This window comes from Tinamus guttatus, unplaced genomic scaffold (assembly GCF_059628265.1).
Source record: "Tinamus guttatus ecotype Peru unplaced genomic scaffold, ASM5962826v1 Tinamus_guttatus_pri_ptg000389l, whole genome shotgun sequence".
Taxonomy (NCBI): Eukaryota; Metazoa; Chordata; class Aves; order Tinamiformes; family Tinamidae; genus Tinamus; species Tinamus guttatus.
This window is the reverse complement of record NW_028288923.1, coordinates 5,278,354-5,303,433: the sequence shown is the minus strand read 5'-3', so window position 1 is coordinate 5,303,433 and position 25,080 is coordinate 5,278,354.

Here is a 25,080-nt window from a genome sequence, read left to right as displayed (position 1 = left end):
ACAGATTTTCTCACACACAAATGCAGACAGAACCAACTTCGTAACTCAGCAGACATATTTCCCAGTGTTATCATATTTTGACTGTAACAAATCTGCAATACTCTCAATGAAAAAAAAAAAAAACAAAGCAAGCTGTTCACATTTTTGCTGTGCACACTTTTTTTTGTCAAGACTGTGAAAATCTTTGTTTATACCAAACAGATTTATTTTTCTCTGTTTGAATATATTCCTGAGTAAATCAATCTTCTAAGTAGAAAGCAACCCAAATCAGCAAAATCCTACTTTGCACCATGATTAGATAAGTTAGTTCTTTGCAGTTCTAAGTTCCGATTCTAGGGTACACAAATAAGATCGGGGGGAACAACATCTTTATGCTTAGTTCCAACGTCATGTCAGTTATTTCCAACACAAGATGTATGGTCCTTTTATCTGTTGGGTGCTGTCTATTTTTCTAATTAGCAGTTTGAAAGAGGAAGCCAGAGTTTTGTAATGCAGAGGGAATGCTTTTTTCTCATCGCAGTCTGTTCCAAATGTCCTCTCAGCTAGCAGGAATCTTTGAAGTTGTTCTGGGGCTCTATTCCGTGTACCACAATCGCATATAAATGATGTTACTCATTCCTATATTTGGCTTCTACTTCCCCTGCTTCCTAAAGCCGCAATCAGTTAATTTATCCATGATCATATTTGTCACAGAAAAATTAAAACCTGTGACCCTAGATTAAAGCATAATTAGACTGCATGTTGTTTAAGATTTCCTCATCATATCTACAGAGGAGCAACATCATCTTAAGCAAAGCTTTTGATTAAGCAAACCTCACCTCCCGGCACACAGATCCACGTGCTCACGCTGCCACACAAGGCAATAACTACATTAATAGGTGTGGGACCTTCTCGACTCCCTTTTGCTCTTGGAGGCCAGGTGAGCAGCGGGCAGAACGCGTCCAGCTCCGCTGAGCGCCCGGAGATGGTGCAGCCCGCGCGCCCCGTCTGCCGGGCTCCTCCGAACGCTCCGTGCGGCCCACGCGGGAACTCTGTTTGCACAGATTGCTCTAGTTTAGCACATGGCATTTTCAGAGAACCTGTGCAGAATGCTCATTTTCTACCAAAATTTAAACATGGCTTTTGCCTACCTCAAATATTTCCTAACTAAAACTTCTTCCTCAGGCAAATGTTATATTTTACTCCTAACTAAATATATGCTAATGCCCGTAGGAATTGAAATCTGCTTTACTATTTAAGGTTCAGAACTTAAAACTCCAAAATGCATAACAGTTAAATGCTGTATAGTTTATATCCCCAACAAGAAGTGTTTATACCATTTTGTGACTAAGACTGAATGAACTTGGCAGAAAAACCTAAACTACTTCAGGTTTAGAAGGGCCAATTGACGCATTAGTGTCCTGTTTGCATGAAACTATCATCCTGTCATCTACAGAACACACAGCGGTATAAATCAGCATGGATAAATATTATTCTATCTCTGAGAAAACTGTGCCCACCTTTCCTCAATGAACTAAAAGCTTTATTGTAAAGTTTCATTGGAGTCAGTTTTGTAACACACGTAAGCGAGAAAGAACAAGTTAAATCCAGTGAATTAAAAAAAACTTTATAGGTTATGAAAAATATCTGTGAACGACCTTTTCTAACTTAATTGTTTTGAAAATAAAAGAAAAAAATGGCTTGGCATGAGCTCATTAAGAAGGTTATCGAATCACAAAGAAGCTTTATTGATCATGAATAAAATGGAGAAATCAGAAGAATTCATCAACACACATTAAGTATAATTGTTATTACCATAGCCCTTGTAAATATGTTTTACCGGCTAAATACAGTGGAGTCTGATGTCCTGAGTTAAACTTCATGGTCAGAGTAAAATCTTGAGCATTTTTTAATTAGAAGTATTACATTAGAGTAGCTATTTCTTTCACCTTACTACACCTGTCTCATATAGAATATTTTTTTAAATGAAGAAGAAAGATGCCATGCACATCCCCGGGGCCCTCGGGCCTTCGAAATCAGCATTCGGCCTTCATCGCCCAACTGCCTCTGCTACAGCTGAGCTGCTCTTGTCCAAACATCCATTAAAAGACTCCAAACTGCAAGATGGAGAACTGACTCTGCAAGAGGAACAAGGTGCAACAGCACAAGGACAAAGCTCCTCTCTGCTACTGCCACGGCCGCGTGTGAGCTCCTGCAGATTCTGCACCTGCTGGGCTGTCCCACAACGGTAACAACTAACCTTCCAGCTTGATCACAGATCTTGATCTCTTGCAACACAGAAAATACCTTTTTTTCTTTCAGTAATGTTGAAAGTTAGTGGAAAGGCATTTTATGCGTTAAAACCTAACCTGGAAAAGCCATCCTTCTCATCCTGAAGCTCTGATGCCACTGTTCCTCCCGAGTTCTGCATTACTATCCTATCAAGATGCGAGTCAAGCACACAAATGTTCTAAAGATGCTCCACAACAAGAAAAAAAAAAAAAAAGAAAGAAAGATCTTACTTTAGCAAGCCTGACATACGCAAAATGTTATGGGAAATTCACTATCCAAACCACCAAAACTAAAAAGAGGGTCAAGTCAAAATCTTGCCAAGACAGAAGCTTCGTGATGGCAGATAAATCTGTCGAGGGAATTCAACTTGCCATGAGTTCCTCACTCTGTAGGCTCACTTATCTGGTAAGGTTTCAAGTGCATTTCCTATAACATCTCGTAGTTTGGAGCATCTTGTCTTTCTTTGCTATTTCAATGTTACAAACACACATGTTCTATTTGTATGGGAGTCCAAAGCAAAAATATACTCCAAATTTGCATGGTGCATTGGAAGCTCTCATTCATTTTCTTTAGGAAGGGGAATCACCTGATAGCAAGAAAATTTTATTTTAAAATGAGCTTTTGAAGTATTTCATAAAATATTTAAACCATTAGGAAGGAATCTGCTGTCCAGTTATGTCTTATTCATTTTAATCCTTCAGCCATTTTGATAAGAATTTAATCACAGGAGGCATCCCATGGCTTTATATGAAGGACCCAGTTTAATTGGACCCCAGATTTGTTAATATCTTTCTCTAGACTGCTTAAGCTTAACATGACTTCTTCCCTGAATTTTCTTCTTTATATTTTATTTCTAAGATGGCATTACTTTTCTTCACATTCCACCCTGCCCCCCCTTCTATCTTCTCCTGGTGCCAGAGTAAAAGAAATCCTTAAAAGGCAAAAAGATGTCAAGCAAAGGGAAACAAAAACTTGCTCACATCAGGTGATACACTGGAGAGTTCAAAAATATGTGAACAAAACAAAGAAGAGTAAAGAAGCAGCACACTGTACTTTAAAACTGAAAAATTTAATAAGCTACCAGAAATTTAAATAAGAGGAACAAAAGAAGGAGCTTTTTACTGCTAAGCTTAGCAAAAATATAAGGATGACTTGAGAACTTTTTTTGGCTCTTACCACTTTTGAGGGAAAACAAAACAAAACAAAAAAACCAAGAAGAGAAAAAAAAATGTTGAAGAACAACTGGTCAAGTGCTCCGTGCCCATTGAGGCTCTCACTCTTGATTTAAATCTCACCAGTACAGATATTTCAGTAGATTCTTCACAGGACATGTTAAATCAGGTTGACATTCAAATGACCTTTCATTTTTGGAAAAGAGTGAAAGCAACTGCACAAAATGACAACTAGAATCAAGTTAGTTAATGGAGTTGCTAAACCAAGTAGGTTGACACAATTACATTATGCACAGAGCCAATGGTAGCTATGGCAGAGCAGTATTTCTATTCACACTGCAAGATTATGCACAATACTGCATATAATAGCTGCAAAGGCTCATCTAATGCAAGCCATTCAGGAGTTTCAAGAGCCATATTCCACTGCAAGGAGGCAGAAGAATGTTCCTTAGAACAAACACCATAGTAATGAACAGCTATTCATATATCAGTATGAAATTATGTTTATCTTGTATGTGGGCACTGTACAGAAAAATAACTCATTACCATGAAAATAACATAGTACTAAACATATCTATATCAGCAGCTGTCAATCTGAATCTTTAATGGTCATTCAAGTCCCAAACACAATCCTCCTTTAGCTACAGTAATTCTGTGAAGCAACTGGAGAATCTTCGTCATGAAAAATGATGAAGTGATGATTATCTTTTCACTCAAGAGAATAACTTCCCAGCCTTTGCCTTTCCGTGAATGAAATAAAAAAAAAACATCACTAGCTACAATTAAAATAGTCTAATTTCCTACCACGCCTACAAGCGAAGGACAAAAATAATGAAAAATCAAAGCAGACACTTCTGTGGTAAGAAGATATAAGACGATTCACAATCCCATACAGTGGCACTGCTAAGAACAATCATATTGTAGTCCTCTAAGTCATTTTCTTTAGGATGACAAAGTCCTGCTGCTGAATTTGCAAAAAGGTAGCTTGTCCATTGAATGCAGATACACCATTTAAAATGACAGAATAAGCTCAGTGTAAATGTCTGTGAAGACTGTTTGCATTAGAGCTTTGTAGAGATTTCAATTTCTACTTTCAGTAAATGAAGTGATTACAAAAAATGGCAATTTTCTCATGTATAGGATATGTTTGGGTCTTTGAATTAATTGCTTTGCCTTTGTGAATGCTGGGACACAGTCAGTGGCACAATCTAAAAAGGCAAATAATTATCCAGAAAGGGAGAGAGGCAGTTTTAATTACCACATAGAAACACCCATACGCCATGCAAGAATGGACAGCAGGATGCACAGTCAAGTTAAAAAGCAATGAGAGAAGCGGGGAAGATAAGAACTGCACTCGACATCCAGGACACAAGGGTGCTGCAGCTCCGCTGCAAACTCCCCTGCACACGAAGGCATCTTCCTCGGCTCAAGGCCTTGCATCATTATCCAGTCCGTTCCCTCTTCACACTCCAAATTCGTTTCCTACCTCTGAGATTGCTGAGAATGAGGGATTTGGTATACAAAAAGCTGAAGATTTTTAATAACATGAGCCCTCTGCTGCTTATTCAATTTCATTTGAGTTTTGTGGGAGCCACCGTATGCACTTAGGCTAAATCAACTGCTCCTGCTGTGCACAGCACCAGTACTTACAAGATCAAAGCCTTGCAATAGGTGATGGAGGTTAGTAAGCTCCTGGAACATTCAAACTGAAATGGGACACATTTTTAGTGACCTTCTAAGCTCTGAAGTAAACTTCTTGAATATAATCTGCATCCACAACAGAAAGCTCACCCTGATGCACAGGAATGTCTTTCTGTAGCATATTATACCAGTCTTCCTATGGCTATAACTTAATACTAAAATGTGTTCAGGAAAGCAAAAGAACACTTCAGGGGTTGCTGTCATCAACCCTAAAGCAAGGGCTGTCTGCACACAGGGACGGACGTGCCTCGGTTGCAGGTCGCACCGCAGGAGCCGCAACCCGGGCCACGGTACCGGCAGCGCCCGAGCAGGCTGCGCCAACGCGCTGCTCCTGCGTACGGATCCCGATGCTGGAAACCCCCAAACAACTCCCATAATCACTACTGCAAAACAATTAATCATCTCTGAAAGCTTCTGAAAGGATCACAGTGTATTATTTTCCAGTGTATTTTTGAATGCGATGGAAAGCTGCTACAGGATGGGCTGTTTTCCGTATGTGATTAATTACAGCACCTCCAAGCTTGCAGAGCACAGAACGGTGACAAGGGCAGCAGCTCCGCACATCCCGACTCGCAGCTCTGCACAGACAGGGAGAAATCACTGCAACGCTCCCCTCTAAACACCAGCAGGGAAAGAGCTTTCCCAGTGCACTGCATACTACACACATATACCAACACAGACAAGTTACCATGACTAGAAAGTAACTTCTCCTTTTTAGGTCCATGAAATATACCTGTGTTTTCTATTGAAAGATTTGAATAACCTTTGATTAAACTGTGAAAATCAATTGTGGGCATGAAGAAGCTCCCTTTTTGTCACAGGAAGGGGAAAACTAGACACTTGGTCAGTAGTTTGATTTAATAAAATAGCAGTAAAATAGTGGAACCAAAAGGAACTGACATAACTAATCTTTTAATCCTGTCCTCCTCTTGTATTAATCCTGTCTTCTTCTTCAATCCATTTGTGTGTAGAATAAAGGAGGTGGACAATAAACCATAAAAATGCATATGTTGCCCAGCAGGGTTTCCATTTTGGCTATTCTTCTATGCTATGGAATTGAGATTTCCTCATTGTTCAAATGAAAAGTGCTTGAACTCTTCTATTTATTTCATACGAGCTACAGCACTCACAGTGTAGCTTACCTTTGGCATATGAATGAAAGATAAAGAGATTGTGTCCCAGATAAAGAAACAGGTGGAAGAAATGCAGAAGCATCTTAAGCTAACATCGATCCGCAGATGAAAAGCCCATGTGTATTGGCACCTGCACAATAGATTGCCAAAGTTACCTGGATAGATGTGAACTATTTTTAAGTCCAGAGAAAAACCTTAATTTATAGATTTGCCAGCAGTGAAAACTTTGGTCTATTAATCCTAGATTGTTATACAGAATACTTCATAAATATGTGGAAACAGTCTTGTCCACTTGGATAAAAACTATACGTGATAATTTTCATAAGATTCAGGAGGCTGCTTCTCTTGGCTATTACATCTCTGAATTCTTACTATTCTTATCTCCATCATAGCCCCACTGTATCAGCTGAGGCTTTTTTTTTCATGTACTCCAACTTCATTCTCCTTCTTCCTAAAAAGATGCTCCATGGAATACTGTGCTCAGCTGACCATATTTCCTTCAAGATGCATTTGCTGTTGCTTGACTCCTCAATCAACTAATTGATTAATTCCTCAACCAATTAATTCCTCAATCCATTACAAATACAACAGCAAGGCAGCTGTTGACCCTGTCTTCAGTTCTGCAGAGAATAATGCAGATGCTCCACAGAACTAATAAATAATTAGTCAACCTTTTCCACGAGCATTTCCTACTACCTTCTATGAGATGTTAATTCAATTTCGCAGCGGCCATTTAAAATTTTTCATATAGTGGCAAAAGAGATAGGAATCTTCTTTGATAGAAAGCCAAATCATCCATTTTTCCTTCATTTTAGTTTCCAGACTGAAGCATGCTAACCTGTTAGGAACTCTATTCTAAACATACAGAGCCAGTTCCCAGGAAAGTTGCCTTCAAATCCTCAATTTTCCCTTTCCTCCTGCTACTATAGCTGTCACAGAACCAGCAGCAGGTTTTTGTGACAATTTGACATGTATGAAGCTAACCATAGAGAAAACCAGAATATGCAGCTATAGCATTTTCCCTCACAAAAAACAGCAATCTTTTTAATGCCTACTACAGTACTTTTGAACTCTCACAGTAGTGAGTAAACTGCATAAAAAAGCAAATCCTACACAAACATCACATCCACATTCTTTGCTTCCCCCACTATGGGCAAATTAAGAGGAGTTTCAGTATAATTAAAAAGCAAATTCAAATAGCTTACTAAAAGAGATAATTTTAGTCTGAAATTATGTTACAGATATATATAGAAGCAAGATCTTCTTACTGAAAGGTCATTCTAACTCACCACAGAAATTGGAATGAATGCTAGATTCTTCATTTAATTTTAAAAACTCATTTTTTTCTGCATTTTACCCCACAGAGACCCCATGGCTAACACTAGGCAAACGGGACTTCCCGTCGATGCGTCAAGTAATCCGAGGCGTCACAAATTCTCTTCCTTCCAAGAGTACTGAACTGAACGAGGCTGCACAACTGCCTTTGTAAGGTAGAGAAAAGGAGCTTGCATGGGTGTAAATGAAAGCAATATTAAAGGTACTATTACAGCTCTGCGGATGTCAGGAAGAGGAGCAACAGCAGCAGGAGAAAAGCATTTTAAAAAACGCAGGCTCACATAGTCAGGCAAGGTAAAGTGGGGTACATCAGCCTGCACTGCTGAAAGATTTTATTCCTGGTGGGTCATTAATATTTAGTTTACAAGCTTTACAATAAAATCTGGATATATATGAGTTTCCAGATATTTCTGGCTTTGTTACAGATATGAGCAATTGCCAGCGTTTTGTATAAAGGGCTAATCAGAATATACCACTATCCTACTCCAGCATATCTGTTTTATTGTCATGCTGTAGGAATATAACGAAAATTTATAGATTTACTAAATAAGTTAATAAATATAATTCCCTGGTTAGCTTTCCATGGATATTTCTCAGTATCTTTTACTACATCCACACACAGAATATCGCCACAGGAGTGACACTAGGAAATAATTAATTGGAAAGGAAAAAGATTGGGCCAGATCTTCAGTTGAAGTCAGTCAGCTCCATTCAGTTAAAATAGACTGCAGTGAATTTAAAATAATTTATACCAGCCGTATATCTGTCTCAAAAAGATGCACAGCTCTCGGCCTGTTTTATTGCTATGCCAAAATCTATGACATGTCTATCTTATCTCCCCTTCATAAGTTTTTCTTATACTTATGCATTTATTCTCCATTCAAGACTGGTGAAATCACCAATGATTTGGGTCATCCCATCATCAGACACCTTAAAAGATCCTTGTTTTCGAAGACGCGGGGCTCTGTGAAAAGTCAGACTTCTTTAAAATCTCATTTTGTCACATAGGAGGCCAAGTTATGAGTGATGCTCATTTAATGCCAGGTTTTGGGCCGCAGACAGCGAGGCCGAGCGGCCCGGAGCTGCGTGCGGAGCTGCGTGAGCTCCCTCGCGCGCCCAGGGAGCCAGGCCAGAAACGGCGCCGGCTCCTTCCAGGCCTGTCCCGATGCCACAGGGCACTTCTGAGCCGCTCTGGAAGATTTAGCACCCTCTGATTGAACTGCTGTTTAGAGTAACGTCTGCAGCTAAAGATCATGTTTGGAGCACAGTTCAAAGCGAGCGTACGTACTGTAAACTCTCCGAGATTATCCAGAAACCACTCGCTAGGCAAACCAAGCTCTCAAGCCATGTGTAGCTATTAGCAATCAAGCCAATCTCATTCTGATCTTATCGCTGCTGCTTCGTATAAGGAAACAGCTTACATCTATACATAAGGAAAACTGAAGTTCAAAAGCCCAAGTCTGTATATTGGCTGTTAATTATATGTACAGAGTCCTTACTTCCTCTTTAAGCATCTTCAAATATATAAATAATCAGCAAAAAGAGAGAGAATTCTTTGATACAGCAGCACAGAGGAAATGCATTCACCAGAAGGAAAAGGAAGGCAAGTCACCAGCAGAACAGAAGAAAATTTCAAAAGGATCGTAAAAAAAACGTTCGGGTTTACGCTTTGAAATATGTTATGATTTCATGAGACTTAGAAGACTACCATAACAAGGGACTAAACCCATCCATAATTAAAAAGTTTTCCTCAAATAAAGCATTTTAAAAATTGCAAAAAAGTAACAATACTTAGTTTCAAAATCTACATGTCTTGAAAAACATAAACTAAACCAAAATGCTTCATGATTATAATATTTAAGGCAGTTGCTCATTTACAGGAACTTGTAATAGCCTAGTTCTAACCCTGCACACAGCACCTCCTGCACCCACTTGGTAAGAGGGGGCTGCAGCTCCCCTGCAAGCGCTGCTGCGAGCCCCGTTCCCTCCGGAGAAGGGCACGGTGCCCAGGGCCACTGCTGAGACCCCACCAACTGACCCCCTGCTGGCGCTTCCTCTGCCTCCTCCTCCTCCCTGGAGCCACCTGGACACTGCGGCTTCACCTGGGTGGCGCAGAGTGAAGCGGGTATTGGGATGGATATGATGCCTGTTTGCTGCACGCCTGCACGCCGGCTCCTCTGGACGCTGTGTTGTATAGAGCGATTTGAAGGAAACCCTCAAGGGCCTCGGGAGCCCTGAGCCTCCCTGCGGAGGCCACCGCCACGATCAGGGCGTCGCTCAACTGCCCGGCTCAGGGCTCAGCTCCTGCCCTGCTGATCAACTGCCTGGGCTGGAGACAGTCCTGTGCCCCGTGCTCTAGGTGACCCTGCGTGTGCAGGGGGTTGGACTAGATGACCTCTGGAGGTCCCTTCCAACCTTAAGCATTCTATGAGCATATGAGACACTTATGTCTCTCCGCTGAGCAAAGCTGCTCTTCAGCAGAGCTGTTTAAGGCTGACAGAGCTTTTACAAAGCTGTCTGTGTTTCACAAGCTGCCAGGACTGGATTTTTGGTTTCTACATTGCCACCCCAATCCATATTTTATGGCGCATATCCTATTTTCTTCTGTGTAGTGTCATTAATCTGCTCCCTAGCTGTGCAGAATAATATCCCCCAAGAGCAGGCTGCTTTCTGAATATTTTATTATCTCTCATTGTATTTCCAAACCAATATGTATTTACAAATTCAACCTCCTACAGGCAGAACTATATTGTTTTCCCTCTATGGTGGAGAACCACGGCACAAACACGGAATATAAATAGAAAAATCTTATCTAGTGTCGCTTGTGTTGATAGAAAGACCCCCGGCAGCCCAAGCTGCGCGCGACCAGGATTTGCGCAGCGCACGCGGGGCGAGGGCGGAGGCGCCGGGGGGCTTCCTCGCCCTGGGAAGGTCCCTTCGGTCCTGCGGAAGGACAGGGCTCCCTCGCACATGGGGACGAGCCGCGAGGACGCCCGAGCTCGCACCTCCCCTCAGCCCCTGCGGCCAGGGGCCACCATGTTCATACACGAAAATCTGAGAGCCCTGCCTGACTATACTTCTCTGGGACATTTTGCAGGAGTCAGGATTTCCTTACAAGATTTGAAGCTGGTTTTGATTCATATTACAAGTACTGGCCCACTGAATGCCACTTTAAATACCATTTCTTACTCCTCAGCATGAAAATGTGGGGAAGGTATTAAACATCCATCATCAAAACTTGCAGGTCCAAAATTTGATGCATCCTCTCACAGCAGCTATGCATACTGCATTTTCTACTTCCAAAAACAAATGATTCAAGCAATATCTTCTTCCTTAGTTAAATTATGTGGTAGTTCCTCAATACCTAAATTCTGTAACTACATAGTGGGCAATTTTCAAAATTAGGAGGGAAGGGGTTCCACTTTGTTATATAAGCAATAAATAGTCTTTTAAGAGCTTCTTTTATTATGAAAAATATTTTGTGGCATCCTTTACAAAACACTAGCTTTGTTATTCCAGCTCCCTGACAGACAGAACGCTCGTTTGTTTTCTACTTGCTCTTTATGGTCCATGGTCCTGATCCAGGGGCTCTAGAGGCCTCTGGGAATTTCTTTATTGGTGCAAATAGATCTGGGATTGTCCTGACGCCATAATTATCTCCAGAATACAAGAAATATGTTACAAGAAACATGGGTTTACTGTAACCAGATCGCTTTTCTGAAAGGAATTGCCTCATCTCAGTATTTGTGAGCTACCGTCACATCTCTCATAGCTCCATCACGGGAAGCTAATAGAGTTCCTTGTCTTTAGGACAGTGCAGCTCATTCATAGAAAAGCCTTTCCTAAAATAATCTGCTTCCCATTTCACTCTCCAAAGCTCACCCAGAAACAGTCCTTTGTAACAGATAAGGAGCGAGGAAGTGGAAATCATGAAAAGACTTGGCACGTGGTTTTCGGCAATCTTGGAGTTCTTCTAATGTTCTTCAACATTATTTACAAATCTGAGCCAACACCATCCACCAGCCAATACTTCAGGAAACTTGGAAATAAAAATCCACTCTATACCATCTTAAAAATACTCTGAACTGTGACCTTAGAACAGTATTTCTTTTTCGAAACCAGTATCAATACCAAGTCTTTATTTTTTAGGGAGATTGAGGAAAGAAATCGCCTAAACCAAAACCAAGAAGTAATTCCAAGCAACTTCCTTTTGCATTACTCCTCTTCACAATAATTAGTAGATTTTAAACCAAAATTAACTTAAAATTAACTTAATAAACTTAATTCTCTTAGTACCCTTTTAACAAGCCACCCACCAGGAACACTCCCTGCTCTCTTTGTCCGAGAGTATTTTCAAATGGAAAACCTCTTTTGAGAACGGGCTGTAATTTGCTGTTGATAACCCATAGCATCTTACATTGGCAGCTGTACAAGCAAGGAAAATTTATGTATTAAAATATTGTCAAACAGTAGCCCTCCACAGTTTATTCTTTTTAGTTATTAATTTAGTTAATAAGCGTCAAGGTCACATCTAAATAACAGTAGGAAATAGTAAATACTGCAAAATATAGCTACTAAATAATCCTTTTCCTGACTTTATAATATGCATAAGTGTACTGAGGAAAGATCAAGCAATTTGTCTTCACAGGGATTTACAAATAGCTTTTAACAAACAGCTAAGCAAAAACAAGCACACATGTTCATTCTAGATGACATCACGGATAAGCAGAAAAATATAATGCAGCGAGTAAAACTAAGTAGAAAAAAAAAGCAAAAGAAAAATAAACAGTCTTTCCCAAGCTCGAAATTAAAGAAAAATAAAACAAATAGTATGCAATATTTAAAAGAAAAGTATCATCAGTATTGCACAATATGACAGGCAAAATTTACTATGCTACAAGAAATAAGGAAAGAAAATTAAACATACTTAGAATTAAACATACTTAAAATGTATTTCTTCCCTCTTCTATATATTGGAAATGAAAAATAAATAATAAATAAAAAGTCCACATGTGCAGAATGGCAGAAGGGGCCATTGCACACGAGAGAACTGGACACCAGATGTTTCTGTTCCATGAGGAAACCTTCAAAGCTACACACATCAAAGTTGTACATTTTTTAAAAAAAATACAAAAACATAGGCTCAATATTCTTTACAAAAATAAAACTATTCTGTTATGATTACTAAGAGTTCAAATTCATGTCAGTTCAGGAATATCCTGGGCCACCGAACAACGTCATTGTTCAAGCAAACTTTGCATTCCGTAATTGTCAAGTATTGGAAAACTAACATACAATCTACAGTTTTAATATTATATATTTTTAAAAAACTATTACTTCTTACAAGACGGAGAGGAAGTATTGCAAAAAAAAAACTCAAGTTTGTGCTAGCCATACACTCGCAAAAGGGATTATGCATATGATAAAGGACATTACACCTGCTTAACTGAATGACACTCATGTCAACATGACATTTCTGCACTTGCCATCATAGCTCACAATCTGTTGGCTTGCTATTTTTGACACTAATTCTGCCAGCAGTGCTAGGTTGCCCAAAACATTAGGGTTAGCCAAAAGAAAGTTCCTCGTGTTGTAAAAGAAGATGTGGGTACTCACAAGCCAGAGAGGGGCAACGGCAAACCGGCTGCGGGTGAAGGCGAAGTCTTTGTGCGAGCAGCACAGCCACGCGTCTCCGTGCAGGAATTTGGGTGCATACGAACCCAAAATTCAGGAGACACACACTGAATTCTACTCATTCTGGACAGCTGAGCTACTTTTGAATTACCGTGCAACACAAAAATGAACTAGCATTAATTTTTAAGCAGCTAACAGAACTGAAGTATTAAAAGGGGACAACTCACATTTCACTTTCTTGGGAGAAGAAATCAGAACGCAAATACTAAAAACAGTGCCAAACATGGTGGGTTGAGAACTGAATGACTGTAGATATTTTCCTTAAAATCTCAGCCATTGGAGGCAGGTAGCTTGCCAAAGACCACCCAAGACAACCAGAGGAAAACTATCAACTGATTTCATGAATCTCAGGTTGAGGTCCTCAACAAGCGACTGTCCACTTTGTCACGACTTAGATGGATACTGCATGCTGTTATGATATGGATGAGCCAAAGCAAAGAAGCAATGTCATTAGTAACTAAAAATAACATGGTGAAGTCTTGTTTTCTGTACCAGGAAAATTCACACAGGAAGCCAGGTGGGACATTTTTCCAGACACATGAGCAGGACACACTCTCCCCAGTGCCGGAGAGCAGCGAGTCTCTAGAGATCCACAGGAAGGCAGAGGCGTGCAGACCGTCAGGACGCGGCCCTGCGAGCAAGCATGGCTCGTGTTTCCTGCTAGAGTGTTCTTCAGGCCTATTAGCCCTTCCCTGCACGGGAAGGGCCAGAATCCATAGCCCAGTCCAAAGGCAAGAGGCAGCCGTTGCTGCTTGGAAAGGAAGAGATACTGTTGGGATGAAAGTACCTTCCAATGAAGCCGCTTTCTCTGGTTAAATGGATGCTCTGTTATTTTTCTTTTTTCCTTTTCAGTTAAATAAACTGCTCATCCTCATAAACTAGTTCATCCAAACATACGTGAAAGCTGAAAAATCATAATAACTCTCTCATTTTTCTCAATAAACATAAACCTACCAATTTGAAAAGGTGTTATGAGAACTACCAATTCAAGAATCTTGAGGGATCTGGGAAGCTGCAATAATCAAGCCCATTCACATCTTACAGGTACTATTTGCTTTATTTCATAAACTGGTTTTAGATGCAAAAAAGGTCTCGATAAACTTACCTGTTTTTCCAGTACATTCAGCACATATGCTAATACTAATATTTAATTAATTATAAAAGAATACCTAGCAAATTTCTATCAAAATAGTATTTGAGTAATAAATACATATACATTTTCCTTTAAAAAAGTTTATTTCTCTATTTTCTAAGGTAACAAAATAAAAAAATAATTATATGCTTATGTAGCTGTAACTGACCCATAAATGTAAAACACAGTATAATCAATTAAGTCAATCAAATATTTTTGTTTTTGTAAAATTAACATTGCTCTTTTTATGTTTTTATTTGAAGTAATCCACACACTTATGAGAAATGAAAAATGTGGCCTTTATAGACAACACAAAACGTGACTTCAATTCTCTGCGCACTAAAACTTATGAGAAGGGTTTAATAAATAGTATACATAACACCAGCTCAGCAAGATTGATGAAGAATTAAATAAGGAAGTGCTTATCCAAAACATGAGAAGGAAAGTCTCCACATTTGTGCTTTGTCCACCCAGGCTATTCTTTGTCATGTTCTGCACACATACAGTATTTTAAACGGCCTGTCCATCCAATGCAAAATGAGTATGATTAATGGCTAATTGCTCTTTCTTGTTTGCTATTCTTCACATGCTATGATATCAGAGTTCCACAAGGGCAACAGTAGTGGGCTGGCCAAAAAGCCTGGAGGGGAAAATTAAATCCCCTTCTTAAGTAGCAGACTAGCAGTCTCCTCCAACAAAGGCTTTCCTTCCCTTGGTGGTAATGTGATTCATTTTTCCTATAAAGAAGAAGGCTGGTATTTCAATGCGTAAAGACAGCCATTACTGTGACATTTAACAAGCCTGAAACCTCTGGCTTTCTTGCTAACCTAGATCTGCCTTAAGGCTATCGGAGACAAAAGAGGCCTTCTCCTCCAGCAAGCATCAAAGACCTCGTAAAAAGCCAAGAATGAGTAGGCAGTCAGCTTCTGTGTCAGAAATGCAAAATAAAAATATAATATATGCAAATTTGAGGCGTGCAAGAAAAATCATGGAACATTGCTTGTGTGTACAGTTGTACTCATAAAACCTGTAATGCACTTTTTGAATTATTCAGCAAGAAGAGGCTGAAAAGCAGCAAAGAAGCTTATTATGTTTGCTTTGCTTCATAGACTATTAGGTGGACAAAAAGAAAAAGGAATTTAGTTACGCTTGCTTATCTCCTAACCTTATAAACTTGGGATTAACAGATCAAAGGAGGATTTGGTTCAGTTGATAGAAAATAGAGCTCTTTTATAGCTGTTTGGTCTCTCTGTCCCTTATGATCAAATGAGCTTAAGCAATTGATAAAATAAATGGGGTTTTGAATTCATGTGTTTTAGTATATACATTTAATATTTGTTATATTCCATTGTATATTTGTATGCAAAATTAAACAACAAGTAAAAGAGGATTAAACATTGAACATTTTTTGTATTCTGCACAGTTGGTCTAATAACGGGATCCAAAGTGCAAACACAGGGTACAGGGTTGATATAATTCAATTTGTGCAAAGATTTGGAGAGTCATGTGGGGCATCCCATATGCCAGGTTTATCAAAATATTTCTGATTCTTCGGTCTCTGCTCTTGCTCTGAGCCTGGAAACCAACCAGCAGGGCAGCCCCCTGCGGCACCGCAGCGCGCGGCCGCGCAGGGGGAAGCCCGGGGTGCTCGGAGGCTCCCGCTGCCCTGGCCACGGCGGCTGCCTCTGCCGCCAGCAGCCCCGGGACACGCTGGTGCCTGCTTGTCCTTCCTGCATTTCCATCCGCATCTGACCCAAACTACACTGAGAGTCACCTTAGGATGGCAAGGAAGATGCCAAAAGATGATGATCTTTCGTTCTTTCTTCGGGAGCTTTTATTTTGCAGCAAACTAGATAGAGTTTTATTTCTGGGGCAGGATCTGGATGATACAGAAAGAGCTTTATCGCTTAAAGGATTGCACATATTCATTGTGCAGCAACATTAGTTTACATGCACCTCGGAAACCCAAGGGGAATCATTTAGCTATGAACTACTAGAAGAAGATACACATCATAAAAGAAGATATACATACATAAATATCCCATCTGCATGTAAAATTCTTCTCAGTGACAATAAGGCCCATGCACTTTCTGATTCTGATCTTTTTTTTTTGTAATGGTTACTCACATGTTGAAAAATGTGGTTTTTTGACTGCAACTTTGGCAGAAAGTTAGAGTTCTGCTACTACAAATTGGTGTACAGGATATTTCAATGTAGATTGCATTAACTATCCCCCTAGCTTGTTTAGTTAACATAATAACTCATGGGACTTTCTAATTGCAAATTAAGGATTGTTAATAATAGTAAAACAGCTATAAAATATGGATTGCTAATGTATTATTTACTCTTCAACCCTTCAGTATCATTTAGCATTTTTGGATGCACCTACTGCATAATACTTCTACTCAGAGAACCCTTAGCCAAGTCAGAGCATATAAAAACTAGGATAGGAGGATCCTCCAGGATAATTTCCAAGATGAAATTTATTCTGGCATAATGCTTCTTCATTAAAGAGATTTATAAAATCATATAAAAATACATGCAAGCAAAAACAGGTAGATAAAGTTCTTTTCACTTTGGAAAATGAACAGTGTCTCAAGAAGAGATCTGTGATTGACTCTGGTTAGTTGATTGTGACTAACTCTTCACAGCTCAGTTAGTAGCCTGCCTGGATTTTGAGGTTTACCCTAGGATATTTCCAGTAACATCTACATTATTCACCAAGAAATCTTTAAGAAAGTATGGACACAGTGTGCTAATAACTGGGCCAAAGACAGATGCCTGAAATTAGAATGATATAATGTTACTGAGTTCATAGATAGAGCTGGCAAGACCTCAGACACTGACACAGGCATGAAAACCTTCCAAGCCCTCAGATGCAAACAAACCCTCATGCACTCCTTTTCCCTGTGGCTTAGTTCAATGATCTCAAAATCAAAGGAAAAATTAAAAACTTTCGCAATACAAATCTGCCATTCTGGCAAATCCAGAACCTGTGGATCTAGTCCAATGCACGTCAGATTTATTTTGCCTGCAGTAGATTTTGATGTGCGCAGATCAGTCGCACAGCGCAATGTAATTCTGCACACCACATTTGCCAGGATCATTTGTTTGGCATCTTCAGCCATCCACTAGGATAGACAGCTAGAGGTCCCACGGATTATTCCCCAAAACAATAGAGAATTATCCTTTACTAAAAACAACTCTCTCCAGCAGCCTGGCTGGAGAGTAGGGCATCTATGGCAATGCTTTAACTATGTTTGTTTTAACTTTTGCTTTTGTACAGTAAACAGTTTGCAGGGTAAACAGTAACGTCTGTTTCAACTTCAGAACAGAGGGAAAAGGGGGCATGGAAATGCATGGAAAAATTCTATACCTAATACACAAGCTTGAGTACCAGAAACTCAAGAAAGGTTTTCATATCTGCAGAAGTATCTTAAATAAGAGGATAAAAGGTTATAACCTAAAACATGCAATTTTAAAGAAATTGTATCTTCCTTATCCATTTAGTTCTAAAGTTACAAAGAACAAATAAACAATATGAGTTGGCTACAGATTGTGTCATTTGATTCAAATGACAGAATATCATTTGCTTTTGTTGGAAATACAACAGACAACATCTAAGCAATACAATATTCTCTGGCTACAGCATAGAGCTATGTACAATTTTACTAAACAAATTAAATAGACATTGGGGGGAGAAAACACTCTGTTAGTGTATTATATTACAAAGGTAAATGTTAACACTTGCAAATATGTTTGGCTTAAGAAGACATACCAACTGTACTGCAAAAATATCTTCAGGATAACTAGTCTCAAAAATTTCGTTAAAAAAACATTGGTATTTGGAATCTGAGACAAAAAATAAAAGCGATTTCATTATAGCAACATCACTGGCAGTCCTTAAACATGAAAAGCCCAAGCAAGACCAAGGTAGCTGTCTAGAAGTCTCAGGTAGAAAGGTTTGGGGGAATGGGGGGTTGTTAAGTATGTTCCAGCATTGGAGACCTTTGCGATAAACAATCTTGTTTTTTCTTGGGCTACAGGATCTTAAATTGCAAACACATGCATGTAGCAGGCAGCAAGTATTGCTGCTTTGCAATTGCACTGTAATGCTGCAGGTGATTAAGAATCACCTGTCCTTACTCTTCCTCAGAAGCCAACAGTTCTAGCAATAGTTTCTGCAAAGCGACGTCTACCCCTCAGCAGAGTGGTTTATTTCATACCGAGGTGGCTTCCTTCCTAAGAGCATTACCCCTGGCTTTCGAAATCTCAGCCTGCCGTAAGCTTAGGATCCTCCCCTACAAGATCCCTGCACGCCAGGGCCGCGTGCAAGGTGGTGCTGATACCACCTGCCAGCGAGCTGACACAAAGCAGCCGCGCGGTGAAACCCCACGCAGCCAAAAAGCACACTGAGGCAGGAACCTTCCCTGCTCAACGGCAGCCTTTTGACTCTATATAAACAACACTAATTTTAAATACTGGATTGAGCAATTTCCTGGATTTCTTTCTGTGCAGACCATTACCATACTGTGCTCTAAAGTTCACCCAATACACACTCACATACACAGTTACACTACAAAAACATTTTCTGCAGCAAAGCATCTGCTTGTTACTGCCACATAGCAGTTTTGCACACTGAAGCATGCCCTATCAATAGGCAACAATCATAAACAATCTAAAACAATCTAACCAGCGAAGTCTAAAACAATCATAATCTAAGAAGTTCAGTTATATTTTCGTAACTCTATGATTACGCAACAGCAAATTGCTTCATAACAGAATTTATAAAATTTCACTGCACTGAAGCAACTGCAACCTGTGGTGAAAAATAACAACCACATACACAAAAAAATGATATCTATTTTCTTAATATCTGGTTTTCACTCTAAAGCTATTGCCAAGAGCAGACACACACCCCACACATTTTATATCCTACAGTTAAAGTTCTTAGAAGTATTATTAGTTGCTGGTTTTGGCACTGCAACAAAATATACCTCCAACATCCAGGTAACTGGATATGGTATTAGCCAAAGCAATTTGCTGAACACGGGCTTTTGTACTCAAAATATGTTACAGAACTCCAGTGTATCACTAATAAATACTATAGCTAAAAGTGATTAAAGGGAGAGGACAGACACATGTGAGATGCAATAAAAGAGAAAGAGAAACCTTCGTGTTATATTTTAACTTTTCATAGTCGGGAAAAACTTCATGTTTACGAGTTTCAATTCAAAATTTTGTATTAATTAAGAGGAAAAAAAATGTTACTTGACTAAAGACTCTGCATAAAGACTCCTCTGTGAACTCCTCCAGGAAAGACTCGTGTTATCATTCCCTCATGAACAATGTAAGGCAGGAAACAATAACAAGGAAGAAGGAAAATTGAGCAAGGCCACTTTACTGCTTGTTACCAGAATGTACTGCAAAAGAATTGCAAGCCTAAGGGGATCTTGAGAATTAAGTTATTTGAATCCATTCCCATACAGCCCCATGGTGGAAAGGACCCTCGTGCAGGTGGCTCGCTGCGGCTGTGCGGCCTGGGCTCGGCCTGCGCCGCCAGGCCTGCGCTGCTCAGCTGCGCGCTCCCGCCTGGACGGACGCCCCGCGGAGCGGCCGCGCCGCCAGGGCGCCCTCTCCTTCCCTTTGGGCAAACTCAGTCTAAATGGCAAACACAAACAAACAGAAAAACCCAGAAACAAAAGAGAAACCCCCCAAAAGATTCAGGGAGAGAGTTTCTCTGCGCTGCTGAACCTGCCCACAGAAGCTCTTCCTGGCAGCAGGTGCAGGTTCCTTCAGCAGGCCGGCCCCGTTTCAACACCGCGCTCCAGCCCCGCTGCTTGCCCAAAGAGGCTGACCGAAACGCGGTGACAGAGCCGAGACGCTGCAGCCACAGCCCCAGCTCAGCACTGCGGCCCCTCCACCTGACAAAACGCTGGAGAGACAGCTCAGGTGCTGATCACTTCAGGGAAAGGGAAGAACCTGCAGTGAAACGAGCATGCAATGGACAGAGAACCGTGACTGAAAGCTAAATATCATCAACCCCCGACGTTGCTGTGAAGCGTAGTTTCTCCTTAGTTCTATTAATTTTCTACCAAAAACACAGAACAACAACAACAAAAAAATCAAAGCAAAAACTTCACAAACAGAAACTACAGAAAACACCAAGCCAGGTAGTTTGCTAGCAAACATTTCATAAAACAGGGTTAGAATGCAGACCGATAGAGTCAAAGTCTAAAATCAACAACCTGAAACTCAACAGGGACAACCTCAGTGTATGTAAGGAAGAGAACTACTAGACAGAAGAGAGCTAGAAGGTAGTACAGTAACAACCCATCACTAACTAAATAGGATGTACTGCAAAAACTTTAGCTTCTCACTTCATGAGTAGGATCCTTTGTTGATTTTGCTAATAGCTGAATTTACACAAGAATGCACTGAATTTGGAGGAAACAGGATTTACCCATTACCTACAAGTGCATTAAAACAGCAGCCGGCTGCATTGACAGCCTCTGAGCCACGAGCAGCCACTGCCCTTGCAGCCGCAGGAAGGAATCTCTGCCCAAATTCTTTGCATTCTCACTGGCATGAATTCCCAGCCACAGAAACAGCTTCTTCAGACAGGAGACTGCAATTCTCCTGCCTCTTGAACTAAAAGAGCAGCGTAACAGCGCGTCAGAGATTCCTGCTTCCTAATTGCCCTGGGGCAGGAAATGTTTTCTGACCTTTGCTCCAGGGCTGACAGTCCTGTTTGGGGAAACTGGATCCTTTTGCCCATTCAGTCTTGCAAGCAGCAGCAGCTGGGTGACATACGAGAGCCACCTGCACAGCCAACCCACTCAGTGCCCAGCTGGGACAGGCAGAGTCCAGAGCCCAGGGGGAAGTGGGGCTAGGAAAGCCCATCCATAGGTATTATCCATACATAACCATTTGGAAGTGTAATCTTGAGCTCTGCTCTCCTCTGCACCATCTCCAGTTGGGAATCTTGGGCAGGGAGGCAAACGGATCTGACAAAATTAGACCAAGAAAAGGACTCCTGAATCAAAGAACATCCTGATACCAAGCATTTAGGATGCGAGGCAAACCTCTTCACAGAGGTGACACCCAAGAAGAAACGAGAAATAATTCTTAATCAAAAAAGAAATACTACCGGGTCCTAGCAATGAGTCAGAAAGTCAGTCCTAGCTTTCAGTTCATATATGTGAACTGTGCTTCACAAGTGATAGTTTTTTCTGTGCATGAGACTGGCTGTGCATTATGAGAACGGCGCACCTTTCCCAGGGAAAAGGCAGCACGGCACTTCAGGGAGTGCGCGCACTCACGCACACACACTTGAAAACAGCCCACTGGAAAGCGATCTGACTGCTGCCTTTTACAGGCTTCTTTCTGCCTCTGAAGTTCAGATATAAACTTAAGCCAGCACAGTCCCAAAATAATCATTATTCATGCCACTTATTTATAATTTTGAAAGCCTAACTCATGTAATTAAGGTGCTGATAATATAATTACTAGCAAAAAAAAAAGATAGTGTCCTACTAACTAACAATTAAAGTTAATGTACTACATATCTCAAGGGTGCTTTTACAGAAAACAAAGATGCTTTTGCTTAACAGATGGCCAAGAAAGAGGCTTTTCCCAAGCAATTTTGGGAACCCTACAATAATCTATGTTAAAACATGTAATATTCAGTCAAGAATCAAGTAGACGTTCTCTGTGTCTAAGCAGAGACAACATGTTGCCTAATGCAGGGAAAACAACTTCACAGCCAAATAATATACACCAAGTATAGCCACAAATATACCAAAACACAAGTACACCAAAAATAAAAACATCAGTCCTCACTGGTGGACATTAGATCTTGCAACCACCCTCACTGGGAAATGTTGTCTATGCTAAAACGTGGAGAGAAGACCCTGAACACTCCGCAACACCTCTGTCTTTTTCAAAAAGGAGAATTAGAGGCTCAACATAAGGCATGGGCCATGCTTAGGTTCTTTCCTTCAGGAAAGAAAGAAAGGTGAAGGTCCTCAAATCTTTTCAGCTGAAAACCATTCCTGATAAACAGGGCTGTATAACACTGACTGATTTTATCCTGCAGAATGACATTTTTACACTGAATATTTAAGTTCAAGATGGATGCCTTCTTAGGGAAAAAGTAGTTTAGATAATCAGATTTCTTGCATTCAGGAATTATTTCTGTGCTCCATCCAACTTTCTAGTCCCACTCCAACTTATGTGCAGCTATCAGCTGTTGGTGGTGAGGGGTTAAAGGCTATGCATCCTTTCACCACTTCACTAAAATGTGGAAATAATACTGTCTGACATCTTGCTCCTTCCCCAAGTACAAGTGACTACCTGTATTTCCTACAAAAGCTTTAAGAACTGTACCTCACTGCTAGCCCATTCAAGCAGTCTCTGCACTGCTAAAGCTTTGTTTAAATCTAAAAGTGTAACACTGCAATTACTCTTCATTTAATTATATTCAAATACTTCTGCACCTCTATTGACGACAATATGTTCAAAATTCCCAACTCCACAGGGTCCCAACTTATCCGAGTTCTTGAGAAAAGGCCGTCAATGAACACGCTCCAGCACGCGCTGACGAGACCAAACATCGCCACCCGCAAGCCAGAAGTGGCGGTGGCCGTAAGCGGAGAGGGACAGGAGGTAAAGCCCAGTGAAATTTCTCATCTGAAATATTGTCAGGAAAAAAAAAATCCTTTATTAAAAAATACATTTTCAAATTTGTGACGGTTCAGTGGAGAATTATCCCAAAAATAATTTTTAAAAAGAAAGCATGTAAATTCAATTTAAGTGTCAGTTAAAAACATTTTTTTTTTAATATTAGAATGTTTAAAGATGCTGGAAGCAAACCTTTCTTTGTTGGGGCTAAGCAAATGTTTCTTTCATCATAAGTATTTTTTCCTAATATTGCCTAAACTCCAGGCAGTCAGAAAGCAAAATAAAAATCTGTAAATGACTATCTCCTGATAAAAGCAAATTATGCATCTGAAGATTTCCTTCAGCAACCACATTCAAGTACGTGCTTATGTCTTACTGAAGATGGTCAGCGATAGCTTTCCATGTGAGCGGCGCTTTCCAAAGCAATGAAGCTTCTAAGCACTTTCCCCTCAGATTTTCCTAAGGGCACTCTCAAACTGGCTTTCTAACTGCTCTTCATGTCAATAGAGTTCCAGACCAGCTGGGTATCTAACAAACCCGCTCAATCATTTCTGAAGTGCCACTAGCCTTCTAATTACAACCCAAAACACCTCCGTTCTTTTTACAAATGCAGCCCTTAATCTCTTGATAGGTATGCTTTTTGCTATCTGTTCTCCTCTGTATCTTCTATAGAAGCAAAATAAAGCTGATCTAATACAGCACTAAACATGTAGCATCAGATTCAGATCTAACATACTGAAAGTCAGTGCAATGAGTAAATTTGCAGAAATAAATCCACTTTCTCCACACCCAAGCAGCTTCACAGATGTCTGCTCAGGATGACAGGATGATGCCAGCAGCAGCCTGCAATCTGTGTAAGGATTCACAACCCAAAAGATCGGCTGGCACCTTCCAAATAATCTGGAGTAGCTGAGCACAGACTAAGGCAGTTCTCAATTTTACTGAGATTTCAGCACTTGAGTCCGGTGCATTTCCTTGAAATGTCTGATTCACTGGCCACAACTTCACCGATGCCCCAAATGAGGGAAACTGCCTCTTGCTTGAATGAATGAACCTGCATCACAAACACCTCAGCCAGGAAGCTCCGTATCCTTCTGGGGCAGTTTGGTTTTCTCTTTTTTAATACTAACTGCAGTGTGATATGCTCTTCTGAATAAAATTGTCATACTACATGGTTCACTGCTCGTTGGTTATTGCCCCATAAATATCGATGCTAAAATCTGAAAGGTAATTACTGCAAAACCAGCAATTGCAGAAAAAGGTAATTATCATTTACTAAGGATTAAGGTAATAACAAATATATATATATATATATTTTAAGGACTAGACTAAATGTACTCAAGAGGAACTGAACTGGCTAATTGCATTGAAACAATACAGAATTTTGAATTCATGTAGTGAACCTCTGTTTATACCATAGAAGAAATATATATTTGATAGTAGATTGTGATGTAAAATATGTAGTACAGTCATTTAACCCAGAAACTAGAACAAAATGCAAGCCTGTAACTAAAATTTTTATATATTAGAATCGAGACTGAGAAGAAAAATGAAAACAAACCCTATAGAGAAAAGATGTTTTATCTATGGCTTAGAAAATTTTGGAGACCACCCACAAACATGACACTTATAAAACAAAAACAAAGTGACTGTTACAACTTATTTATTTCATAAAGATATTTGCAACGATTGCATCTGGATACATGCACACTCATAAAAAACAGCAGCTGTGGCCCATGGCCAATGAGTTGATTTTCTAAAGTCTTCCAGACCCCTCGACAAGCCGGGGGCTCCTCCCCACCGTTTTAGTGGCACTACTTTAATTGCTGCAACTGGAAACAGTTTTGTTTTCTACTACCTAGAATCAGAAAATAAACTCTATTGCCGATTCTGGAAAACTGTCAAATATTTACATAAAGAACCATTCAAAGCAAATAGTAAATTAGGCTGTGATTTATGC